A 395-nucleotide genomic window follows, 5' to 3' on the forward strand; every position below is an offset into this window, starting at 1 on the left:
AACTTATATTTAATTAAAATGATGATAAAACATTATTAAAATATTAATTAAAAAAATTATTAAATTGTTATTTGCTTCTAATGGTTTGTTTGATGTGTTTGTTAGTGTGCAGGAAGAAGAAATTAATTTTCTATTGGGCCAAAAAGCTAGAACAGCCCACTTTGGTCAATGAATTAATTTAGTTTTGTGCAAAATTAATTTAAACATAAAGCGGCTTAACTTTGAGATTGAGACAAACCCAAATCACAAGCCCATTTTGATAAAACAAAAGAATGAAGGAAATGGCCCAAGAATTTCTAGCATGTTTCGGTCACTTTGGTAACTTGAAGTTGAAAATTTAAATTGGTTGAATCACATTAAAAGATCCATACATTACTCTATGCATTGGTTACTGG

Source organism: Arachis ipaensis, chromosome B09 (assembly GCF_000816755.2).
Source record: "Arachis ipaensis cultivar K30076 chromosome B09, Araip1.1, whole genome shotgun sequence".
Taxonomy (NCBI): domain Eukaryota; kingdom Viridiplantae; phylum Streptophyta; class Magnoliopsida; order Fabales; family Fabaceae; genus Arachis; species Arachis ipaensis.